The 17,449-nt window shown below is 37.2% G+C and overlaps 1 protein-coding gene and 1 pseudogene across 11 annotated transcripts in view; both read left to right on the forward strand.

Annotated features, from left to right (window-relative positions):
- Nrcam (neuronal cell adhesion molecule) overlaps positions 1 to 17,449 on the forward strand; it is a 278,463-nt gene that overhangs the window by 103,930 nt on the left and 157,084 nt on the right. The gene's annotated exons all lie outside the window — the stretch shown is intronic.
- LOC105991395 lies at positions 2,137 to 2,941 on the forward strand (annotated as a pseudogene).

A 17,449-nucleotide genomic window follows, 5' to 3' on the forward strand; every position in this document is an offset into this window, starting at 1 on the left:
AGTTAAAATGGGTACCAAGTCATGCAATGTAGAAAATCATCACATACCAGAAACTGGACCATTGGAGAAATAGAATATGGGACACAGAAACTAGAATGTACATTTTTTTGGTCAGTTATGGGGCTTGAACTCAGGACTGGGTACTGTGCCTGAGCTCTTTTGTTCAAGGCTAGCACTCTACCACTTTTGAGCCACAGCTCCACTTTTGGTTTTCGAGTGATGAATTGGAGATAGGGTCTCGTGGGGACTTTTCTGCCCAGGCTGGCTTTGAACCATGATCCTCAGATCTCAACTTCATGAGTAGCTAGGATTATAGGCATGAGCCACCAGTGCCTGGCTTAGGATATACATCTTAATGCCCTGGGTGCTTTCCTGGTCCTCAAAACAGGACAACTTGCTTGAGAATGTGTTAAACAGGGTGCTAAGAATTAATAACCTGATGAGTTTAAAATTAGATATCCCAAATTACAGTTTTAAATGTGGAACTGCTCTTTTGGGAGGAATAGTAGTTATTGTAACTTTTCTTAATAAAAATATACTGCAAGATAAAGAATTCATTCAAGGGCCCCCTTCTGTCTGGAAGTCCAAATGATCCCTTTAGGTGTACACTATCCCCATTCTTGTCATAAAATGACAGCTTTGGTGATGGATTTTGAGGAGCCTGCTAAACCCAGTACCTTTATTTACAGAAAAAATGTTTTGAGTAGCCTACTGAGTAACCTCTGTTGCAAAGGATCAAGCACAGTGGGAGCCAGAGCCAGAAATGGGCCTGCAGAAGCATTTAGCGTTTAATGGGTCCGTGGCTGTAGTGAAGCAGTGTGCTGAAATAATTCTGATTAGGCTCGGTCAGTCAAGCTGCATAATCAGACTCAGCCCTCCTCCATTCAGCTCTTACTGTTCAGAAGCGCAGTCACAAGCTTAAAGCACCATGTAAAGCAGTCCTTGTATTTTAAAGACTACAACCTTTTTTCAAACTGATGTGTGAGCCTTAAAAAATATACATACCTGTGGGAATAGCTAACTAGGAAAAGGAAAGGTTATGTTAATAACCTCATAGAAAAACATGGGCAATTATGCTTTCCAAAGGAAATGTTTATTTAATTTTTTTTCATCCACTTCAAAGGATTGATTGGAAAACCTCCAAATGGGTCAGAACTACAAATCACACTCCCTGGCCTGTTTTCTGTTATCAGCACTGTGTGCTCTATCAGGACTAGAAAGCTGATTATTTTTACTTTTATATTGGTTGGTACCATTCGCAACACATGCACGGACTGGTAGATACACAATCAGGAGAAAATTAACTCTAAAGCCTTTCTTCCTCTATTTATTTTATCTTTTAAAAGAGTAAAAAGAGAATCAATCAGAATATTGCTTTCTGTTCTCAGGTTTTCATTAGCATAATTCAAAGCAAACAAGGAATAATAAGGAAGGTCCCAATACTCACTTATGTCTCTACATAGTTAGGTTTTCCAGGTACAGTGGTTGTGGTATTGATCTCTCTGACAATATGCTTTCAAGGAGATTATAGGATATGTTGGTGGAATTTTGTATTAAAATGGAACTATTGTAAGCACATCTTAAGAAATAGGAAAAGAATTTTAACGAAGCCACTAACTATAGTAAATATGAGACCTATTTTTAGTTTTGTTCTTAGGGAATATGTAACAGTAATTGACATGTAACATTAAATGGATATGCTAAGCTTGAATCCTGGATGGCAGATAATTTATAAAACTGTTTCTCTTCCAGTTTTTCTGGTGAACTCTAAAGCTTGAAAAGTAACATTAGAAGTTTTAGCAAAAACAGATGTCTTAAGGACTGGTGCCTCCAGACATGACGTCTTGTACATCTCATTGTTGCAATGGGTCTACCTGTATCCCTATTTAAACGATCTGTTCTTTCCCTTCCCCTCCCCAAATTACACCAAAGTCAAATACAGTGAAAACAGGGGTTATACCGTGGGGGAGGGACATAGAAAGCAACAAAACAATCACGTTATAAATATGTTAGAAACAATAGCAAGAAAGAAAAAACCATTTGTGTCCTTATCTTGGGGTAAGCTTTTTTTTTTTTTTAAAGAAATTATGTGGCGAGTAGAACTCACGGTGGGCCTCGAACTCGCGGCGGGCCCGCTTCGGCTGTGCTTGTGGCCTGGGTTTTGTTGTGGGGTTTCGTGTTTTGTTTTTTTATCCTGCCGGGGTTCTCTTGCCGTGTGGCTGACCCAGCGTCATGGGGAAGCGGGACAACCGAGTGGCCTACATGAATCCAATAGCAATGGCCACATCAAGGGTGCCAATTCAGTCTTCTGGGCCAACAATCCAGGATTATCTAAATCGACCAAGACCTACCTGGGAGGAAGTAAAAGAACAACTCGAAAAGTAAAAGAAAGGCTCCAAGGCTTTGGCTGAATTTGAAGAAAAAATGAATGAGAACTGGAAGAAAAAGCTAGAAAAACACAGGGAGAAACTATTAAGTGGAAATGAGAGCTCATCTAAAAAAAAGACAGAGAAAGAAAAAAGAAAAGAAGAAAGCTGGTAGGTATTCATCTTCTTCTTCATCAAGCTCTCATTCTTCCAGCAGTTCTTCAGATTCTGAAGATGAGGATAAGAAACAAGCAAAAAGGAGAAAGAAGAAGAAGAACCGTTCACATAAATCTTCTGAAAGCTCTATGTCAGAAACTGAGTCAGACAGTAAGGACATTAAAGGACTTGGCAAGAAAAGAAAGATGCATTCTGAAGACAAACCCTTATCATCTGGGTCCTTGTCAGAATCAGATTATGCTGAGGAGGTACAAGCAAAAAAGAAGAAAAGCAGTGAAGAATGAGAAAGAGCAACAGAAAAGACAAAAAAGAAAAAGAAGCATAAGAAACACAGTAAAAAGAAGAAAAAGAAGACTGCTAGTTCAAGTCCTGATTCATCGTAACATTTAGAAAAACCTGGATTCTCTTAAAGAAAGTGCAATGTCTAAGAAAATTTCAACTGTGAAAATTATGACATATTTATTAAAATGCGTGAACTTTCTTGTTTCTAAAATGATTCCTGGACTCTACAGTAGCCACTCAGGTGCTGCTGTTTGGAAGGCCATGATTGCTGCCTGCTTTTTGAGCATCTACTTTCTCCTTTGTGCTTGATAATTCTCAGAGATATTATACACACTGTAGTCATGATAGTGGTTAAGACATTTGGGAATAAAGCTAATACTTTTGACTAGATATATCTATGAATAAACAGAAATTGAATTTGGATGTATCTTTAAGATGCAGTCAGAAATGACCAGATGATGCTAGTTAAAATTTTTGAAGTAGGGGTTACATTAATGCTTCAAAAATCTTTACTTGTAGATAAGTGTATTTTAATTTTTTCCCCTGTATAATTTTATTTACCTGGGAAGGAACTTTTAAGGCGGGAGGGTGGTTTGCTATCTAGCTAGCAGAATAGCGTGCCTTTGATCCTCACACATCCTATTTTTGTGGACACAGCAGCCATGCTTCCTGGGGAGTTTAGAGCTGGGTGCCAGCAGTCTTGTCCTTTACTGAGCTTAGTAACATCCTTGGATTTTGTGTGCTGCTTTGAGTGAGTCAGAGATGTGAAGCCCTTTGCAGCATGAGAAAACCCCCAAAGCTCGGAATTTACCTCCACATCTATAATAACTGAATGTTTTTTAGCATTAGAATGTGTTATGTTGTTTGAATTTTGATTACACTTTGACTTTGGAGAGGAATAGTTTCAGATAGACACTGGTACTTTTTGAAATGGATAGTTGAAGATTCTAAAATGCATGTTTTATACTGTTAAGTTTTAACCAGTCAAGAAAATTTTATGTAACCAGTGATTGTTACCTTTATTTTTTGTATAAATTTTGTTTAGGCTGCAATGTTTAGCTTTAGTTAACTCCTTACTCTTGCTGTCTTACATTCATTACTATGTTTAATGGCATATTTGCCATGATATTTAGCATGTAAAAAGCAGGGATTTCATTTCTTTTTTTAACAGCTTCATATTGAAGCTGAGACCATACACAAATTGAGTGCAGGCTTGATATGCTATATCTTGTTACATAAAGCTGTTGCCAGAATCTTAGTAAATACATTTTAAAAGTTTGTTGTCTTTGTATGATAGTAACAAAACATGGTAAGTTAACTTTAAGTGAGAATTACATTACTTCTCTTTCTGTGTCATTTTACTAAGATTTTGTGCCTCAGATATTCTGCTGAATTATTAGGAATGTTAAAAGGAATTGATAAATTGTTTCATTTTATATTTTATATAATTAGGTAATAGGAAATGCAATTTGATGTACAATTTTACCTGTTTCAAAAGGTTTGCTAATTATAGTGGTATATGCACAGAGCATTTTGGCATGACAAGAGGCTGAATAAATAGTTATTTTACTTAAAAAAAAAGAAATTATGTGGCATCCTTACATTTCTCCCTCAAAAGAAGTGAAAATATGGCAGTTTCTTGAAATGATGTTACTGAACAGGACCTATTTTATATTTTTCTAAATGAGTTTGAACAGCTAAACATTTTTTCTGGCTTCTAAATGGATGGGAGGAAATGTTTAACCCTATTGTGTTGCTACAAAGCCAGGCTGATCACCCTGGGAGGCCTAAGCAGCTCTGGGTTGGCTATGAGATCAGCAGGACTTTCACATTGTGCTGCACATGGACCCACCACTTCAGGGGACAACTGCCTGGGCTTTTATCTGCAGAAGTGTGCTGGGATGGGTATTTTGTCTAAGATTTTCCTTATGCCACTGAAGGAGTAGAAAGCAGTTAGAACTATTTGCTCTTGTTTATCTGCAGTGGAAAAGAGATGTTTGACAAGCTCTGTTTCCTGGGACCCACTGATTTTTGTTCCTCTTCTCAGGTAATATTGTAATGAGTTGTTTAAAACTGAAGACAAAATTGGGAATGTGTTCCACCTGTAAAGACTTGTCTGAAGAATGTTTTCTTTTCTGTGCTCATTGATTTGGTTTTGTTTATTGTGCTGATCTGGCTGGTGGAGTTTGTTTCAAAGATCAGCTTGAGAGGCTTTGATGGGGAAAAGTATTCTCAGTAACAAAATGTGAACACATTTTATAGAAAATTAAATAATAGTATGTTTATGTTTTCTGTTGGATTCATCAATCAGCAGGGGTGTTGACATATCATTTCAATGAAATATGTATTTTCTCATTCTCTGTTTAGATATTTGCTCTTGGTCTCGTGGACTATTTTATTTTTTACATTACCTTAAAACATTTTCTAGTCAGGCTTTATTTTCCCTTGTTTTCTACCCTCTTGATATTTTAAATAATATTCCAGTATTATACTTTCTGTGCACAAAGTATAGCATAAGCTTATGCACCTTTTTTATTTCAAAAGGTTGTCCCTCTGCACTAAACTTGAGATTTTCCTTTGAGTTTTATTTATCAGTTCTTCTGTATACAAAGTTTAGTGGCCAAAGGATGAGCAAAGCTGGACTGGCACACATTTTTCAAAACATAATTGGATTCATTAACTTTAGTTCATGAAAGACTATCTGTAAGTTTATATTCAATTTTCTGAGTTTTTTTAGCTTATGAAATGAAACATGGAGGGTGTAGCTCAGTGATTTGATTGATAGAGCACTTGTCTTGTGTACATTAGGCTCTGAGTTTGATCCACAGCATTGCAAAAATGAGGAAGGAAGGAAGGAAGGAGGAGGGAGGGAAAGAGAAAGAAAGAAAGAAAAAGAAAGAAGGAAGGAAGGAAGGAGAGAAGGAGAGGAAGGAAAGAGAAGGAGAGGAAGGAAGGAAGGAAAAGGGAAGGAAGGAAAGAAGGGAGGGCGGGAGGGAAAGAGAAAGAAAAGAAAGAAGGAAGGAAGGAAGGAGAGAAGGAGAGGAGAAGAAGGAAGGAAGGAAGGAAGGAAGGAAGGATGGAAGGAAGGAAAGAAGGGAGGGAGAGAGGGTGGGAAGGGAGGAAGGAGGGAAGGGAGGAAAGAGGGAAGGAAGGAAAATGGGAGGAGAAAAGGAAAGGGAAAGAGAAAGAGCAGAAAACACATTATGTTTACTCAAATGCAACCAGCTACTACCATAAAATGATTTTGTATCTTTAGAAAATCCCTGAAAGGGGCTGGGAAGGTGGCTCAGTGGTAGAGTGCTTGCCTTGCATGCATGAGGCCCTGGGTTCGATTCCTCAGCACCACATAAGCAAAATGAAAAAAAAAGCCAGAAGTGGCGCGGTGGCTCAAGTGGTAGAGTGCTATCCTTGAGCTGAAGAGCTGAGGGACAGCACCCAGGCCCAGCGTTCAGGCCCCACGACCAGACCACCCCGCCAAAAAAAAGAAAATCCCTGAAAGTACTCATTTATTGAGGCTGGAGATGGAACAAGCCTATTTTTAAACACTATTTTTGTAAGATAATTTTTCCATTGTCAGATTTTCCATTAACCAATAACATGACAGCATGAAGGTCACCATAAAAATGCTTAGGTTTGCATACAGTTCGAACTGTCTGGTTTAATCCTGTTAATTGTCTTCTACAGGAAAAGCAAGCAGGTCTTCTTAGTTACATTTTAAAGATGAGATACGTAAGATTTAGAGAGCGCAAGTGGCATGCCAAGCTATCTAGCTAGGAGCAGGCAAAGCTGAATTCCCACCCAGGCATTCAGACCAGTGTCTTTCCCTAAACTCTGTGTTGGCTCCATGTGCTTGATGTTTGCTTTAATGATCAGACTGTTTGGACTAAGCTTTCTACTAGGAAGGCTTTGGCAACAGCTGGTGTTAGGTAGATTAAAAATAAAATAAGACTCTCATTGGAAAGTGGAAAATCAAGAGAGTTGGAAAGAAAGTAGAAAAGATAGCAGAATATCTGAGTGTTGGTGAAAGAAGTGTGAATTACAGCCACATAGGCATGGAGTTTATTCTTTCCTCCTTTCTCTTCCCCAAACAAGTCTGTAGTCCTTTGGTGCTGCTCTTTCTTGTCTCTGTTTTTTTTCCCCCTAGAAATTTGCTAAATGCTGATGAATAGCTAGTAGCCACTGTTAGTTACCAATCAAAATCTAGGACATTTTCCTTGAACTTGATATTTATATTTCATTGACAGAAAAATAAATAAATCTATGAATCACCCATTTATATATATATATATATATATATATATATATAAACATTCTAAGTGTCATGTTTACTTGAACTATTCTGGGAATAATTAATATCTATTACTGGGTTATATTCTCTTGTCATGCCTATATTTTTTTTCATTCTGAATTTTTGTACTCTTCCCATAACTGTGTTCTTATACTTTAGTTTTATATTTTTTTTTGTCAACCCACTGATTTTCCTATTTGTGGATATTAACGTGACTTAAACTGAAAGTCAGATAAAAATTGAAATGGCCCCAATTAAAATACTTGCTACCATGTCATTAGTATGGTGGGGAGGGAGTTAAGGGGCTGGGAGGTGGGGGTTGAGGAGAGAGGATGGCTCAGTGGTATGGTGCCAGCCTAGCAAGTGTGAGCCCTTAAGTTCAAACTCCAGTAACTGCCTAGAGAAAGTAGTAAGTTTTACACACAGAAGTTAAAGAGGATTTCTGTGGTTAATGTCAATGTAAGGGAGTGTGAAAACATTTGTTTCCAAAGTGTTTTATGCTTGCCTAGTATGTGCAAGACCCTGGGTTTTAGTACCACAGTAAGGAAGTTTAAAAAAATGTGTACTAGCCAGGTGCCGGTGGCTTACTCCTGTAATCCTAGCTACTCAGGAGGCTAAGATGTGAGGAGCACGGTTCAAAGGCAGGAAAGGCCATGAGACTGTTACCACCAGAAAACTGGAAGTAACGCTGTGGCTCAAGTGGTAGAGCTCTAGTTTTGAGCTGAAGAGCAGAGGGACAGCATCTAGGCCTAGAGTTCAAGCCCCACAATTGACCAAAACAAAAAAAAAAGTGTGCTGCTATTTGCACAGGGTTCAAATTCAGGTAGAGGCTGCTGGCTTTATGTCAGGTGTCTACCCCCTGTGGAGGGGCTTCTCACTACACTCCCAACTGCAGAGAGAGAGAGACACTTTCATTTATACAGAAATGTAAAGCATACTAAAGAGAGTCAGGGGCATAACTAGACTTGCAATGTGTTTCTCTTAAGTCATTTTGACTTTGGAGAATAGTTTTCTTTGATTTGATTACATTCCAATTCATCAGGTGTTGACCTTTTCTAAAGTGATTCATTTGAGAGGAAATGTTACTGACTGGGAAAGAAAGGTTTGAAAGGAAACACATTTCCTTACAGACTAAAATTATTCAAAAAAAGCCATCATAGCTAGATGAGGGAGGTTTGAAAAGTGACTGCTGTGCATCTCCACCCTTGTGTCGCCATGCACTGAATCCAGAACTGACACATGCTCTGGGTCATGGCTTTCATGGGTCTTCCTGTCTAAACCAGTTTCCCTCCACCCTATCCTCAAAACAGCTTTTAAATATCACTCTTCAAAAGGAAACCCTCCTCCCATGTCATTCAAAGTAAAAAGCCAGGCATTGCTGGGAGGTGCTAGCGCTAGTCTATGTGATACCTACCCTGTGCTTTTCTGGCTTCATCTCCTACTATTCTCCTTGTCTATTCTGGGCCTACTTACTGTTCTCACACAAACAAACGAAACCTAACTCAGGACTTTTGCATTTGCCTTTCTGAAAAGCACTTCAGTGGCCATTGCACTCAAATCATACTTTCCTGGGAGGCTTTTCCCTGAGTAGCCTAGTTAACACTGCGGCTCCTCCCCAGCTTAGCACTCCCCTGCTCTCACCACAGTTCGCTTCTTCATCCTAGCATTTACTTATTTAGTTCCTTGCTATTTGTCTTTTCCCTACAGAATGCAAGCTTTGTGGCAACAGTAGTATTTGCCTGTTTTTTTCACTTCCATCTCCAGCACCTAGGACAGTGTCTGGTATGAAACAGTACTTGTGGTCAGAGGGAATGACCTGTGGATATTCCAGTGGAAACAAGACCCCTCTAAGAGTAAATTTGGGGATTGCACAATTAAACCTTAAAATGAATAAAATTTGTTCATGTCAACCGGCAGGCCACAGGAAGGGCCTTGGGGGGCCTCCAGTGTCAGGCTTAAATGCAAAAGATGCTGGGAGCCGTATTGAATATAATGCTGAAAAATGTAGGTGGAAGTGGAAATGGGTTGTTTCGTTTCCACAGTAAGGATTTTCAAAGTGAAGGAACTGAATAGGAAATACATGAGCAAAAGCTCTGTAAACTTCATTCACATTCCAATCTGTGTAGTTTTCCAAGCCCAGTGTTCTAAGGTCAGAGGGCATTTGTATTAGCATAGGCCTTGCTTTGTTAATTCACCTCTGACTAAACCTCTGAATTCTTTATTATGATGGTGGCCTTCCAATGACAATAAAACCAAGCCCTCATAACACCAGCAACATTTATACAGCACTTAGACAATTCCTACATGAATTGGCCCCAGAGACCTTAGTAGATAGGTCAGGATTATTGACCCCATTTTGTACACACAGAGGAAGCAATTTCCCTAATGTCACCTGGTAAGCTAATAAATTCATCGTTTGATTACTTTATTTAAAAAAATGGTTTATTACTACAGACCATATTGCATTAAAGAAAACCTACTAATTGGGGAGGGAAGGGATAGTGGGAGAAAAACAGAGTAAGTAACAATGTTCAACAAGAAATGTACTCATTACCTTACTCATATAACTGTAACCCCTCTGTACAGCACCTTTACAATACAATAAAATAATATATATTAAAAAACCCCTCCTTTTATGTGGGTAGCTCTATAATGGGACTTGTAGTTAGCAACCTGGAACTAAAAGAATTCCAATCTTCTCTAAGACCACAGTTTCATAATCTTAAATTTGGAAACTGATTCAGTGAGTTCCATGATCAGATGCCCCCAAGGCTATTGTAACAGTGACCAGGACTAGGCCACTCTGCCAAGATACTACTGTGGAGATATCCAAAGGCAGGTTTCTGTGGGATGGGGGAATCCTCCAAGCCATGATTTAGATCCTGTTAGAATTCCTTTGCTTTTAAAAAGTCAGTATAGCTAAAATAGAAAATCAGGGCTTGCACAGATAACTAGGAAACAGAAAATTCCTTGTTCAGAGGACCAGGACCCACCAATACTATGGAGGAGGAACATAGGATAAAAGTATCTGAGGAGCTACATCAGAATTTGGACCCGACTATATTTTGTTTCTGTGGAGTTTCACTCTTTTTTCCTTCCAGAGTAATTTTATGAAAAGACCTCAAACTCAGTTCAATGAGCATGTCAAATACTCAGGAAGTTGTGAGGAAACATTTTTAAATGAGGGGACTACTTGTAAGTTTATGTCTGAATCAAAAGGAGACTAGAAAACTGGAGCAACTAAAGAGAATTCTGGATCAAAAACAACTTAGTTTTGAAAAGAAAGAAGTATGCCATCTTCATTCAAATGGTAGAAAGTTTTTTAAAACCTTTTCTCACTTCATAACATCGTGTGTTTACTGCAAGTAGCAACCAAAAATGCACATCCAAATCTCTTCCTTTTAAGGGGAATGAGGTAGTTCCTAAATCTCATTTACTCTATTTTGATTCCTGTTAATAAACTGGCTTATTATCTACAGTGTCAGCTGTAATATTAGCTACAAAAATTTTACTCTAGGGGCTAAGAAGGTTGCTAATTCAGTGTTTGCCTAGCACATGTAAGGCCCCGGGTTCCATCCTTAGAACCACACACACATAAAAGTTTTTAATCCAAGTATATTAAACTTGGTCAAATTAATGTATAAATTGTAAGAGCAATAAAGTCATTAGGTATTCAGTCAGAATGAAGTTTAATATTAAGACCTTCATGAGGCTCAGTCTCAAAAATAATGATGACAGCAGCATTTTTTCATATATGCTACAGCTGCCAGGACCTAAAAAATCACAGGAGGGAGGTTAGTTTATATTAAAATGTGCTTAAAGCATCTTTGTGAATATTTCTCTGCTATATACATTGCATTCTTGTGTGTGTGCATGTGTGTGTGTGTGTGTGTGTGTGTGCACCCGCACATGTGCACCTGCCAGTCCTGGGGTTTGAAGTCAGGGCCTGAGCACTGTTTCTGAACTTATTTTTTGCTAAAGGTTAGTGCTCTACCACTTGAGCCACAGCTTCACTATGGCTTTTTTTGTGTGGATATTTGCAGAAAAGAGTCTTACAGACTTTCCTGTCTCGATTGGCCTTGAACCATGATCCTCAGATCTCAGCCTCTTGGATAGCTAGGATTACAGGTGCTGGCTACATTGCATTCTTTTTAAATAGATTCTTTTTTAAAAAAAATGTTGTTGTATTTATATTTTTATTGTAAAGATACTGTACAGAGGGGTTACAGTTACATGAGTAAGGTAATGAATACATTGCATTCGTAAGGTAATCCAAGCATATTGACAGATCTGGGTTGAATAAATGATCATCAGAGGAATTGTGCAGATTATAGTCTATAACGTTTTTCTGAATTTTGAAAAGTAGTTGGAAGTATGCTTTGCAATGGTTCAGAGGTCATATGGTCATATAGGTCATATGAAAGTTTTATGTTTTCTTTTTTTCTTTTTTTTGGGGGGGGTCCAGTCATGGGGCCTGAACTCTGGACCTGGGCACTGTCCCTCAGCCCTTCAGCTCAAGGTTAGTGCTCTACCACTTGAGCCACAGTGCCACTTCCGGCTTTTTTTTTTGCTTATGTGTTACTGAGGAATCGAACCCAGGGCCTCATGCATGCAAGGCAAGTGCTCTACCACTGAGCTACCTTCCCAGCCCTAAGTTGTATGTTTTCTAATCTTATGTTTACCCACAACTTGACATCATGGAAATATCTGCTACCTACTTGAACATTTAAATATATATAATATTTAAATATGCATGATTATTACCAGTTTTTATTTATTAACTGTCAGGTTTCATTTATTTGTCCAAAGTCAGCTGAAAATACTAAAAGAATTCCAGAAATAAGCAACGCATAAGCTTTTATAAATTTTTTAAAGCAAAATGATAAAACCAGTTTTTTTTATTGTCAAGGTGTCATATAGAGGGGTTACAGTCACATAAGGTAGTCATTACATTTCTTGTTACCCCTTCCCTCATTTTTCTCCTACTCCCCCTCCTTCCAGTACCCCCACAAGTTGTACAGATCATTTCCAACATATTGTCTTGTGTATGTCACTGTTGCATTGGTTCCCCCCTTGTCCTTTGTCTCACCATTCTGTTACTCAAGCTGATCTGAACTTTGGCAAAATAGCAGGATACTCAAAAATCAATGGTTTTTTTGTATGCCAATAATTTTTTGTATGTGTGTTGGTCTTGGGACTTGAACTCAGCAGGTCAGGGAGATGTTGCTTAGCTTATTGCTTAAGTCTAGTGCTCTACTACTTGAGAGCCACATCTCCACTTCCAGCTTTTTAGTGTTTAAGGGAGATAATAATCTCAAGCCCTAGCTGGCTTTGAACCTCAATCCTCAGATCTCAGCCTCCTGAGTAGCTAGGACTATACATGTATGTCTCTGGCACCTAGCTACAAATTAAAAGTTTCAAATCATTTCATTTTAGTATACTGTTACAACTTTATTTTTTGGTTGTTGTTGATATTTTCTTACTGAACCAATATCTTACTATGCTGAATTTCTAAACTAGATTTTTTGTATATATGTATATGTAAGAAAGCACATAGTATATACCTCATGCCTTTCATATCCACAGGTTCTGAATCCTTAAATTCAACTAAATGTGTACCAAAAATATTCTGAAAAAATTGTCAGTATTAAACATATATGGAATTTTTTCTTGTCATTTCTACTTTGGTGGCACAATACAGTAACTATGAACATAGCATTTACATTGTACTAATTATTAGTAATCTAGAGATGTTTTACACTTATGTGGGAGGCTGTATGTAGCCTATATGCAAATGCTGTGTCATTTTATACAAGGGATTTTATATCCTTGTATTTGTAATTTGCAGGGAGTCTTGGAACCTTTCCTCTCAGATACTTAGGGGATCACTGAATAAATGGAGTTTGTACCATCTGAAGTTGCAAGGGGTTGGACACTGTGTCTTCTGCAGATAAGAATGACTACTGAGCTACAAAAGGGGAGTTTTTCTTTGTAATATCTATATCTGTATCTTCTCTTAGTATGCAGTATTTATGCCAGTTGAATTGTTTCCCATTTTACAGTATATATTAGAATTGATAAGCGTATTTTAAAGACAGATATGCTGAAAGTATGCTTGATCCTTTGTTCAAGGTTCTTAAATATCAGTCAAATTAGAATAAAAGTTAAATTTCCTTTGCCAACTTATGTGTCAACAAAAGGTGTCTAAATAATCATATTTTGTGAAGTTGAATATACTTTATTTCTTTGATCAAATACCTTCATTGTTATTTTTTTGTTTTACAAATATTCACACTTAATTTATCAGGCGACTCACCTTTAATCAAATCAGTTTCTTTAGTATATTATAGTAGAAGATCTTAAGGGTATATATTTTGATTAGCACCACAGAATTAATAATTGAAGATTGTTTATAATTTCTTATCTAGTCATGGTAAGTCTTTGATATGTTAAATATTGCCTTTAATCTTTCATCTGAGATCTTCAAAGTGTTTCACTTATTTATTATAACTGTATAGTAACTCATTTGTAGTTCATCATTTTCAATTGGCAGATTTAAATTATCAGAGCAGCCTCCTTAATATATATAGAGAAACCTCCTTAATATATATAAATGGCTTCCATTTCCCTGGAGATAAATGTTAAAAGAACTAGAGTCATGCACAGAGATCCTCTTCACTTCCTCCTTGTCCTTATTGGTACCTCTTTTACACACCTCCACACATGCACACAAGCACTCCTGTATACATATAGGTAAATGCTTCCTGTCACTCCCAGGACTGTGAGCTGCTGTATTGGGGTCACACCTTATTATATAGATCCTCAGACTCTAGCATGTTTGTTTTAGAGTGTGTTTTCTCTGTGCATATGAGAAACTTTTCTAATTTGACTTTGTTCCAGGAAGAAGTTTTCTAACTGCACAAAGTAGCATATTTCTGGTTTAACTATGATCATCCTAAATACACCCTTCTAGTGTGGGCCATGCTTACGTACATTGGAATATCTGAGGCTGCTTATCAAAAGACTTGGATTTCCGGGCATGTCTCTGTCAGTGGAATGAGATTCTCTCAAAAACACTATTTTCACTCTTTACTTAGTAACAGTGTAATTTTACTTGCCATCATGTAAAGTTCTATCTGTTTTTGTGTTCAGTGTACTTGAAAACTAGTTTCTCACTGTCTGCTATATGAAATCTATAAACCTGCTGGGAGCTGGTGGCTCATGCCTATAATCCTAGCTGCTTAGGAGGCTGAGATCTGAAGATCTCAGTTTGAAGCCAGACTGGTCAGACAAATTTGAGAGCAAGAAGCTGAAACTGGAGGTGTGATTCAAGTGATAGAGCACCAGTCATGAGTGAGAAAGCTGAGCAAGAACATTAAAGCCCTAAGGCCTTGAGTTTAAACTTCAATACCAAAAAATAGTATATATGCATTGATAATTTATATATTCATATATTCATTGATAATTTAACTGCCCACTTTTAAACTGATTCCTTCCTAGGCAAAGTAAACACTACTGCATTAATTGTTTCTATTAGTATTAATTCATACTCATAAGCTGACATATTGAATGGTAGCCTCTATTTAAAGATAGTAAATATATAAATAATCATTTTTTGCTGCTCTAAATATAATAATGTTTTTTAATTTAATTTTATTTTATTTGTGAACGTACTGTACAGAGGGGTTACAATTACATGGGCAGGATAATGCGTACATTTCTTACCAAGCATTGCAGCCTCCTCCTTTGGTTTACCCTTCACATCCCTTCCCAGCCTCCCCTCTCCCCCCCATAATAATGTTTTTAAATAAAGCATGTTTCTTAGATTATAAACACAGATAAAGAATGAAGGCATACTAGGCTTTATTAAAGGTTTTATTATGATCACAATATTGCTGGCTTCTTATAAAACACCCCAAATTATTAAAATGTTAACACAGTGCTATCCACCTCAAGTGACATTTATAGAAGTGGAGACCACAAATGTGAAGATCTCTGTTTCAACATTCAAGACCCCATGATGAAAGTGGCTTTGAAGTTTATACTGACATTGACATTAGCCTTCTGGATAAAAAGGGGTAGTGATGGATGGAAAAGATAAACTTGGGTAAAAGAACACTTGGGTAAAGAAGTTTATAAATTAGCTTCCTTACATATCACTTTAACTATATACAAGAGAAGTTGGAGATGTAGACCCTGGACAGGAGCTTCTTTTGCATGACCAAAAGAGATGTGACTTTGAAGCAGAAGATGGCCATTGGAACATTTGTGTTCTATTTTATAGTTTCAGTCATTCTTTGGACCCACACAGCATACTATGCATCACCAACAGTTTCAATAACATACGTGACAGTAAGTTTGCTGGATGTTTACGTTAGCCTTTGCAGTAGCAGATTATAATGTCACTTGAAACAGTCAACGCTTCTTCAGGTAGTCTTTACCTTGTTGAGTTCATCAAGGATTAGTGGGCTTGTTTATTGAAAGGCAAAACACCTACAAGTTCCTCTTAAGACAGACCTATTCTTGTTCCTATCCCTGACTTTTAAAATGTGTATATCATGGAGCTGATTCCAAATCCCAGAAAGCTTACTTGTCTTGCAAGAGTAAATATGAACTTGATATTTAATTTAGGCTAGAAGTCAGGGCCTGGTGTCCTGAGGACCCCAACTAGCCAGGTTGTGGTAAAAGGGAGTACCTCTGGATGCTGTTTGGATGAGCTAGTAGTTGTTTTATTTTAGTTTTATTGGCTGCTGTAATGGGGAGAGCTGGTTTCAAGATTATTTTGGCTTTTTGCCATGCCAAACTGAATTAGGCTGTTGTATGACAGGCAGACTCTAGAAAAGCCAAAGACAAATGCCAATTATAGTACAGTTGTTTACTTATCCTTTTTTATGCAGTTTATATGTATGAATGGACCCCAAGTTTAACTAAATGGTTATGTCAAGAACAGAAAGTTTTTTAAAAAAGAGCGGTTTGGAAGTTAGCCTATGATTTTGCCACTTCATTAACATCAAAATAAAAAATAATAATTTTGGAAGTTTACTACCATTTTATAGGGATAAAAGAATACGATGATTTTGCATGCTAAGTGAGTACCTAACACACATAATGCTACATGTTGAATTTTGGAAATTATATGTTTCTCAGATATATTTGTCTTGAAGATTGTGGACAAGAAGTAATCATCACAACTGAAAATAGAAATGCTTTGGATTTCAATGTCATCTACCTTTAGCCATATCACTTAGGAGGCAAACTTTTAGAAATAAATATCTAACTCTCTTTAATAGCTTTACATTTGTGCCATAAAGTGTGAAACAAATACCATTATGAGCATTCTTGCATGCTAAGACTTCTTGCTTTATATTGTAGCAATTGATTTTTTTGGTGACATTGAATATTATGGTGTCTCATTTTAAAACAAAGAAAAACAAAAAGTGTACAAAAAAGTCTGCAAATCAGAACCAATTCCCATTGAGGAAGTTGAGTAATCCACTGGGGTATTTGCTTTTCTGAATTACTAAAATTTTTGTTATACATGTGAAATGTTTTTGTTTTGATGGTTTATTCTCTGTACTATGACCTTTGGGTTTCTTAGCATTTTTCATCTAGAAGCCATTCATCTTTTCTGAAGGCTACTTTTATATACATCATACTTCTTCTTGACCTTTTGACTTAGGACTGATTTTATTTAATAGGATAAGTTGATTGCATTTTTGAGTGAAAAAATGTTATTGGGAAAATAGTCCTTGGCTATATGATGGATTGCCCTATTCTGTTGACCTGAATGTATTACCAAGTTAGGAAAGCCCAATGACACAGTTGTCAAAGCAAGAGTAATGTGACAAAAATTAATTTCCTCCAAATATTGGGCATAATTGCTGACATGGCAATACAATTAATATGTGATGTTGTTTTAGTGGTCATTGCCTGGAGGTTAAATTGCCACAGAAGGTTAGTGTGGCAATGCTCTATCAATAATACACATAAGCAAGATGAAATAGTTTCCTCTTATAATACATGGAATCATACCCAGGCAAAATTACACATATGCTTTATGCAAAAAGTATTACCTTGAGTTGAATCATGTTAAAGATAACTGTCATGCTAAAGATAACACTTACCAGAAGAACCATCTTCCCTTTACAAAATCTGTGTTTGAAGCATCTTTTATCCTACACTCTCTAGAGGTAATTTCATTTCTGCCCTTTTTTGTAAGCTATTAATAATAGGAAAGCACATTCAGCAGGCCAGCCTAGATGGATGGTCCAATAGGAGCCATGAAGGCTTTGAACCACAGCCTAGGAGGAGGTGGTTGTACTGACAACTCCAGTTC

This window comes from Dipodomys ordii, unplaced genomic scaffold (genome assembly GCF_000151885.1).
Source record: "Dipodomys ordii isolate 6190 unplaced genomic scaffold, Dord_2.0 Scaffold72, whole genome shotgun sequence".
NCBI lineage: Eukaryota > Metazoa > Chordata > Mammalia > Rodentia > Heteromyidae > Dipodomys > Dipodomys ordii.